This window comes from Gracilinanus agilis, chromosome 2 (assembly GCF_016433145.1).
Source record: "Gracilinanus agilis isolate LMUSP501 chromosome 2, AgileGrace, whole genome shotgun sequence".
NCBI classification, from domain to species: domain Eukaryota; kingdom Metazoa; phylum Chordata; class Mammalia; order Didelphimorphia; family Didelphidae; genus Gracilinanus; species Gracilinanus agilis.
The window spans coordinates 334,521,040-334,527,964 of record NC_058131.1 but is presented as its reverse complement, the minus strand read 5'-3'; positions in this window follow the sequence as shown (position 1 = coordinate 334,527,964).

Below are 6,925 nucleotides of genomic sequence, written 5' to 3'. Positions count from 1 at the left end.
AAACCAGGGCCCCCCCACCCAGAGCTGCTCAGAGGAGTATTTTTAAGGATCCTGTCCTGAGAGTCAGAAGATAAGAAAGGCTACCCCAAAGAGCAGAGTTTAACCTAATTTTACAGATGAGGAGACTAGGAATGGGGCTTTGGTCCAGGGTGCCAATACTGGAGTGAGGGGAAGCATGCCACTCTCTGGGGGTGGTCCAGGGACCTCCATTCTCATCCCGTATGGTTTTTTGCCAGATTGTACTTGGGTCAAGATACCTTTCTGGTGGCTTGGCCCCAGGCCAGCACCCCTGAAGCCTTCCTTCTCCACATTGCACCACCTCCTCTCCCCAACTACAAGTATGGGCCAGGCTCTCCTGTACAGTTTGGCTGTACCCATGTTCAGCTCTGACAAGTAGCAGAACTGGAATTAGAACTCAAATCTCCTAGCTCCAAATTCAGGCTTTCTCAGATAGCCCACTGTTTCTCTCCTGGTGGTCAGAAATCCTTATCCAGGGTATCAGACTTCAGGATCCTGAAAGCAAGTGATCCTAGTGTCCTACAACAGAGCAGTCAGTGATGGGAGGAGGCTTAGAACACAGGATGTTAGACCTGGGGAGAGGTTGTCAATCAGTCCAAACTCCCATGTCATAGAGGAATCTGCTTTCCAAAGAAACATGGATCACAGGAGTGGGCCTGGAAGAAGGTAGTGTAGAACAATGGCTAGAGGATCTGGTTTACATTCTACTTCCTAGATCACTTGGCCCGAATGAGTCTCAGTTTTTTCCTCTGTAAAATGAAGTAGTAGCTGGACTTCTTTGGCTTCTGAAGCCTTACTTCGCTCCAGATCTCTGATCCTATGAGGTTCCCATCCATCTGAGGACACACAGCAAGTAGTTAGGTCAGGATTTGAACTGAACATGTCATAAATGGAAGAGCTAAAAGCTGAAGCTAGGTTGCCTGGCTCTAGAGGATTTTTTCCATGGAACCTGGAGAATAAGATGCAAACTACACTTTTTTTTTTATGGTAGCAAAAAACTGGAAACAAAGTAGATTATTGTGAGACGGTTTTAGACAAATTGTGGTATATAAATGGAATGGAATGGAATATTACCACACTGTAAGAAGCAATGAATATGAAGAAATCTGAGAAGCAGAGGAAGACTTATAAGGATTGATGCAGAGTGAAGCAAGCAGAACCAGGAAAACAATATTCATAATGCAACTGGGAGAGGAAAAAACTATAAAAAAACCTTAAGGCTGAACTGAATGTTGGGGGTGGGGCTAAGCTAATTACCATAGAAAAAATTTCCCACTCCATCTAATTTGCAAAGGTGGGTGGGACTATGGGAATGGAATATTGTATGTATTGCATATATTTCTTCATGTGGTGATATGGATCACTGGGGAGGGGAAAGGGGGATACATTCAGAAATGAAGAGATAAGGGACAGCTAGGTGGCACAGTGGATAGATTGCCAAAGTGGAGTTGGGAGGACCTGGGTTCAAATTTGGCCTTGGACACTTCCTAGCTACATGACCCTGGGCAAATCACTTAACCCCCTTTGCCTAGCCCTTACCCTTCTGTCTTAGCATTGTTACTAAGATAGAAAGTAAGGGTTAAAAAAAAATGAAGGGCATAGAAAAAACATAACATTAAAAATATAAGCTCTTTGAGAGCAGAGACTTTTTTTTTTAAGTCTAATCAGTCATTCAGTCAACTAGCATTTATTAAACACCTACTATAAGCCAGGCTCTGTGTTCTAGGCTGGGAATATAATGCAAAGTCAGAAAAATTGCTCTTCTCTTAAGGAGCTTGCAGTAATGAAGATAACACACAAACAGCTATATACCAACAAGATATACTTCTTTATATATGTCTGTGTTTATACACACACAAACTGTGGGTAGTCTCAGAAGAAAGGCACTAAAATGAACTGGGACAGACTTCTTGGAAAAGGGGTTCTAGGATCCTACATCCAATAGGCACTCAGTGTTTGTTGAATTGAAATGACTAGTCAGCCCCTGCCTGAACACTTATGTGACTGAGGAGGTCATTTACCCAGCAAGGCAGCCATTCAGTTTTCTATATAGCTCAGTAGAAATTTACTAGGATCATAGGATTTCAAGGTAGAAGGAAGCTTGAAAACTAAGTCTTAGGATAATAAGAGTGTTCTTAAAAATATGGAAACTTCTTCTTTTGTGGAAGAAGAAACTAGAGACCTAGAGAAGGACTTATCCAAGGTCATTCTGGTAGTAAAAAGAAGCAGAAATTTGATTTCAGCATTTTATTGTGTTTTTATTGTATTATAATCCTTTGAGTTTGAGTTGTTTTTCCTATTAGGCTGTGAGCCCTGTGAGGGTAGGAATAAGGTGGTGTGTTCATCCAGCTCAGCATGGTGGACACATGGGGGACTCAATGGTAAATCATCCCATGAAGGCTTGGGGCCTACTGAGCTAGTCAGAGTTCAGTGGGTCTATCTGTGCTATCTCCCCTGTGCAGACCCTGTCCTCCTGAGCACCAAACATGAGCCCTCAAGTGCAAGTTGAGAAATGGATCCAATGCACTGGATAGAAGAAGCAAAGAGAAGGGGAAGAATGGATACAGAGGCCAAATTTTCTCAAAAACCTGCCACAGGGGAGGGGAAAAAAGACCTGGGTTCCAGTCCAGATTGACAATGTAAAGCACTGACCTGTACCGTCAGTCCAGATTGACAATGTAAAGCACTGACCTGTACCGTGAGGTCTTGTGTAGCCCAGCTGCTTCCTCTGCTAAATGGAGATGATCATCTCTATCCTGTCTACTTCAGTGGAGTGAGGTGAAGATTAAACAGCTGTGAGATCTTGTATTTAGAGCTGGAAGGGTGCTAAAAAGCCATCTATCCGACCTCCTCATTTTATAAATGTAGAAACTGAGGCACACTGACTTGGCCCCAAATCACTCAGATAATAAATGGCAGGGTCGGGATTTGAACCCATTCCCTTTCTGAGGCCAGAACTAGCCAGCTTACCTACTATGTACCACATGGTGGTAAAAACCATAAGGCCCTAGAGGAGGGTTAGGGATCCTTATAACTCTGATGATAGGACTCTTGGGGTGGGTGGGGGCCGGGTAAAGAAATGAAAGGGATGGTGAGGGTGGGGTCCAGTCCATAGAGCTAGAAGGGATGGATAGCCTGGTGTCCTCCTACTTCTCCAAGGAAGTCCAAATGTTAGAAGCTGCTGGGCTCCAATGGGGAGAAAGATGGGCCTAGTCTCAGTTGCCATTAGTTTTCTGTTTGGCTCCCTCTTTTTCTCCCTATCTGAAGAATGAGGGTGGCATTAGAAAAATGGTCCCTTCCTTCTCTGTTCTGAGGGACCTCCTAATTCATTTGAACAAATGATCATCTACTTCAGGTTAGGGCCCACAAACAAAACCTGAACAGTTCCTGCCCCTCAAGGGGCTTCCACTTATGGGTGCCCAAGGGCAGAGCTGGCGCTGGAAGTTCCAGTGTGGCCTGGGCAAAGGCGCCCCGCCCCCCCCCCCCAACCCGGGCCTTGGCCTCCAGCCAGCCTAGAGCGCCATTCCAGTGCTGAAAAGCCCTCTCTAGCTGGCGCATTCTTTTCATGCTCTAACATTCGCCCGTAAGTTCTAAGGAATGGGGGGTAGGGCAGGGAAGCGGGGGTGCGGGGTGGAGACGCGCTCCCTGCTCTGGAAAGCCTTCCAGCGGCCTGTGCCCCGCTCCCCCTCCTGCTGGCGGAGCCGCATTCCTCGCAGCCGGGAGGGCCACCCCGAGATTTCCTGCACGAGGCGCTGGGCAGTTTCCTCCCCAGCCCGTCGGCTTTCCCATCTGGCGGACCCCACGGGGCGAAGGAAGGCGGTCCCCGCAGCTGCCCAGACTCACTGGAGCCAGGCTGGGGCGGGGGCGGGAAGGGGGGGAAGGGGCGCCGCGCGGGGAGCTGCCGGGCCGCCTGTAAGGAGGCCAGGTGTGCGGCTGTGGTGGGGAGAGGAAGGAGGGAAGGCGGCCGCACTCAGGGCCCAGGCTAGCTAAGGGAGGGCTTTATATATATATATATATATATGTAGGTTTTTTTTTTTTTGGTAGGACTTCTCGTCGGGTTCCTGAACCCAGCCTCGCCCTGTTCTGTCCCATCCTGTCCCTCCCCTCCCCAAGGGCAGGATACAGCCGGTTTCCCCCTCACACACACTCTGGGGACTGGGCAAGTTTTTGGCCGCAAGGCTCCAAGGGGTGGGGGTGGGCAAAATTCAACCCTTGACCTTCCTCTTCCCAGACCTCCCCGCCCTCGAGGGGGAGATAGTTTTTGGGACCTGAGGGCCCTTAGAACACCCTAACTACCTTCTAGAGCTTTTATGTTTGTCATCTCTTTTCCCACAACCACCTTTTAGGCAAGATTAAAAAAAGTCATCCTAAATGTGTGGACAAGGAAACTGGGATTTGCCCAAGGTCACAGATGTTTCAAATCCAGATCTCCTTCCAATACCAGGTTACTTACTCATAATGTCAGAGCAAGAAGGGGAATTACCTTCAAAGCTAGAAGGGACCTGGGAATATAGACCAGCAAGGCTATAAGTGACATTGGGGATCCTTTAGTCCAGCCCTCGAGGGCACCTCTGAGGCTATCATACAGGTCCTGAGAGTCAGTGCCCAATATTTAGGAGCAATGTTCTTCATAAAATATAACTTCTCTGGGGCTCAATTTCTATAAATGAGAAAAGCCAGCATAGTTGGGGCCCCCCATTCCATTGTGTTGGGTGCTACACAAACATATCTCCAGGTGTCCATCCTCTTATCCTTAGGTCATTTGATCAGCAAGCTCTTACTTATTGCACAAGTTGGAGCTCATTGGCTTGGAGAAAGACAACCTCATTCATAGGAAGAGAGACTGAAGCAAGACTGACCAAGAATCAAACTCTCAGAGCTTAGGGAGCTGGCTGGGGAAAGGGAAGGAAGGGACCAATGAAGTAGCACGGCCTCGATTTCTCGGACCCTTAGCCTTACTTCTTGCAAAGACCATCCCCAAGTTTCCAGCCAAGCTGGACTAAAGAGATCTTTTAGGGTGGCATGAAACCTGCAGGAATTAAGTGAAAGGAGGAAGCACTATGGGGTGGGGGCTGGGGAACCTCTCCAATATATATGTATGTGTGTGTGTGTGTGATATCAGCTGGACTTTGAAGGATAGAGATTTAAAGTGGAGAAGTGGGGCATATCACAAAAACATGGAAATAAGAAAAGAATCCAGTATGCTCCCCTGCTGGGAGTCATCTAGCAGAGAATGTCAGAGCCAGAAAGGACCTTAGATTATTGAGAGGAGTGCAGGGTAGTAGATAGTGACTGCCTTGGAAGTTGAGATTCAGGTTTGAATCCCACCTCTGAAACTGTGCGACTATGGGCAAGTCATTCAGTTTGAGTGTTTCCTCATCTGTAAAATGGGCAGAACAATGCCTGCTGAACTTGCCTCTTGGGGTAGTTGTATCAAACGTAGGTAGAGGCCTTTGCAAAACCATGAATACCCAACATAAATGCCAGGTATTATTATTAGTAGAGAGGAGGCACCTGTGGTAGAGTAGAGTTGACATTCACCAGGAAGGCCTTGGTTTAAGTTCATATAATGGTTGTGGACCCCAAGGTACTTCTCTAGGACAGACAATTGCAAAGAAGGTACCAGGTCTGCCTGGGTAGATGTTCTTCACCACAGTCTTGCTCCCCAAACCACTGAAAGAACTGCTGGGCAGACTGTTTAAACCCAGGAGAGGGAAGGGATTTGCCCAAAGCAAAGAGAGGCCTAGAATTTAATGTGGGCCCATCAGGCTGAGGTAAGTGGGGCTTCTTAACCTGAGATCTAGTTAGATGATAGCACATATATTACTATAGTGTAAATTGGATGTCAAAAATATTTTGACCGCTATTTCAATATAACAGATTTCCTTTGTATTTTATGCACTTACAAACATTATTCTGGGAAAGTTCTATAAGCTTCACCAAACTGCCAAAGGAATCCAAGCCACAAAAAAAGGTTAAGAATCTCTGGAGTGGAGGGACAGCTGGGCAGCAGGCAGAGAGGACCTGGGAGAATGGCAGTTGATGAGCGGGCCATGACCAGGAAGCTCTTTCATACCAGTTTTGGATGGTGTGGGGAGGGCAGTGTATGATCCAATTCCATAGAACAACCATGCAAAGGCCAGATTAGATATGTGTTGTTGGAGGGTAAGGCTGATCTTTTTAAGGACTCAGAACCCCATCCAAGTGAGTGCTCCTTCCCTGGCCACAGTTCCTAGTTCCTCCATAGACTCTTCATGAGTCATTGGAATCAAAATTGTCACTACCATAGCAGACAACCCTCTGGCAATAAGCTTCCCCTGGATTTGGCTAGGCTGGTCCTTGGAGGTCAGGACATAAGGCACAATCCAAAATCCCCCTTGAGTTGCCCCACGCTTGAAGCCTTTCTGGCTTGGCAGAATCCAACAGAATTCACACTTGGCCTGGCATGGCTGTCCCCCAATCTCTATCCCAAGAAGGCAGATGATGTTTCCTCCCTCTGACTTCTGCTATCACTTTTACTGAATGGTACATGGAGGCCTGTTTAGGGAGCCTGGATGGAGGAAGTAGGAACTGGAAGTCTGCGTAGGTAGGATGTGAAAAGGAGAGGAAGGGATGGATTTTGATAAAAATAACAGTTCATATTGCTTTCTTCAGGCTTGATAGATGTCCTAGCCTTATTCCTATTTTACAGAAAAGGAAAACGAGGAGGCTCAGGGATGTGAAGGCATTTGCTCACACAGCTAACAAAAGGCGGTTTCATGACCTTCCCCTCCTTTTCCTTGACTCAGCCTGCCAAAGGGTAGGAGAGTAATGGGAACTTGTGGCTGACCATTCCCAAAGATACCTCTAACATATAGGTTTCCCAGAACTCAAGGAACCTGTGGATATGGGACTGCTTAGATCCCCT